Raw genomic sequence first — 2,183 nt, 5'->3', positions numbered from 1 at the left:
CACGCACATACACGTGGCATGAGTTTAAGCCACCAAGTCCAGGACTCAAACCATGGTTGACTACATGGGAGTCCAGCGACATAACCATTACGCCATCTGCTGATCCCTAAATAAATAATTATTGGGAAAAGAAAACAACTTTCACTGGGGCCAGCAGGTGGCATAGTGGTTAAGGTGCTGGTCTCCCTCATGGTTGGCCAGGGTTTGAGTCCTGGATCTAGAGGTTTGAAACTCATGCTGGGCATGTGTACATACATGCCCAAAATCCTGGGAGGGGAATGGAGAAGGGATTGCAGCATGGCCATGCCTCCTGGGGGTGATTTCTTCCTTTCTGTTTCTTTGTTTCTCTCTCCTTCTGATGTGCATACGTACCCTATAGCAAAAATCTCTCAAAAATAAATAAATAAATAATTCTTTAAAAAAAAGAAAAGAAAAGAGAAAAGAACTCCCACTGCGACCATCAGGTGGTGCAGCGATTACGGCCCTGGCCTCCACATGGTCAACTGTGTGGGTTATGTCCCAGACCTGGCAGCTTGAAAATCATGCAGGCCCAAAATCCTGAGGAGAATCCAGGAGAAAGGATTGCAGCGTGGCCATTCCTCCCTGGGAAGTGATTTCTCACGTTCCCTGTCTCTCTTTGGTGAGCACATGTACCTCCACCACCTCTTCCATCTCCCCCACCCCCCACACACAACAAACAAACAAACAAAAAACCCAGCTTACACTGCAGAAGAGACACTGAACAGCTAGGGGGACAGACGACACCAGTGATAACTGCCAGTCTTTGCCCTCCTGCAGGCCAGGGCTGCATGAGGGGCCATGAATAGTGCAGTTGTGGCCACAGATCTAACACTATGCAAAGCCACCAGCCCTGGCTGCCTCATCAAAGCTGACCAATCCACGGCTGCTGCTGCAAGTCCCGCCCATCAGCCTCAGAGACAGACGCTGACCCCGCAGCGTGGCCCCCTCCCTAAGATCAGTCAGCCCCGGGGGCAGCATGTTGGTTGCAATGTATCTCCTTCAGCCTGGAGGGAGGAGCAATCTGTCCTCGTGGGGCTCAGTGCTATTCTGGTTATGGATTGGCCGTCCCCGACCAAGTGCCTTGGCTGGCACCAATATTCAAGGACACAAGGAACTCGATTTTATCTTTACGCTGTCCCTGACAGGATCACCTCTCACCAAGAGCTGCACTTTATTGTAAAGGAAACCTGACATGTGACCACAAGACCCATTGGCCGTACAACATACCGCATCATCTCCCACTGCCAGCTGGGTAGCTCCATATCTTTTTTTGGAACAGAATTATTTTATTTAACTTTATTTATATATTCATTTATTTACTTAAATTTGACCAGAGAGGGATAGTGCAAGAGAGAGACAGAGAGAGAAAGTGAGAAAGCAAGCCACCAGGTCTGGGACTCAAAAACCACAGTAGGCCATGTGAGAGTCCTGTGCCCTTAACCACCAGGCCACCTGCGGGCCCTTGAGAGCTCAGTACCTTTACAGCACATCTAAACCAGCTCAGGGAAGATCTTCTAGGACCAGGGAGCTGCCCTTCAAAATGCAGGATTTTTTGCTTGATGTAGTTGGCTACAGGGTGCACATACACTTGACAGAGAGGGACAAAGAGAGAGAGAAAGTGAAAAAGCACCCCATGCCCCAGGAGGGATGGCCACACGGCAATCCCTTCTCCTCCATTCTCCTCTTGGGATTTTGGGCACTCATGCATATGTGCCCAGCCATCCCTCTGGGGGGTTATGTTTTGCTTTCCATCTGTCTGTCTTTCTGTTTGTCTGGCAAGCGTACATGCCTTATAGCAAAAATCTCTGTTTCTCAAGCCGCCAGGTCTGGAACTCATATCATGCAGTTAGCCGTGTGGGATCCAGCCCCTTTAACCTCCATGCCGTTTGCTGGTCCAGGATATACTCTGAACCTGTGGCCACTACATGGTGCTGAATCCCAGATAGGAATCTGGGCACTGGAACCTAGTGTGGAGGAGGAAAGCCTTTCTCAGGGTCAGTCCTAGTGCTGCTGTGGGAAGACGTGCTTCCTGTCCCTGCACACTGGGCTCTGCAGGTCCTGGGCGGAGGATGCACCTGCCAGAGGTCACAGTGAAGGCGCCGTTGAAACTACGGCTACGGCAGCCACTGGGGCATCCCCGCCCCTCCACCCCCAGCAGAGAA

This window comes from Tupaia chinensis, unplaced genomic scaffold, assembly GCF_000334495.1.
Source record: "Tupaia chinensis unplaced genomic scaffold, TupChi_1.0 Scaffold000438_1, whole genome shotgun sequence".
Taxonomy (NCBI): Eukaryota; Metazoa; Chordata; class Mammalia; order Scandentia; family Tupaiidae; genus Tupaia; species Tupaia belangeri.
Note: the sequence above shows the minus strand (reverse complement) of the source record.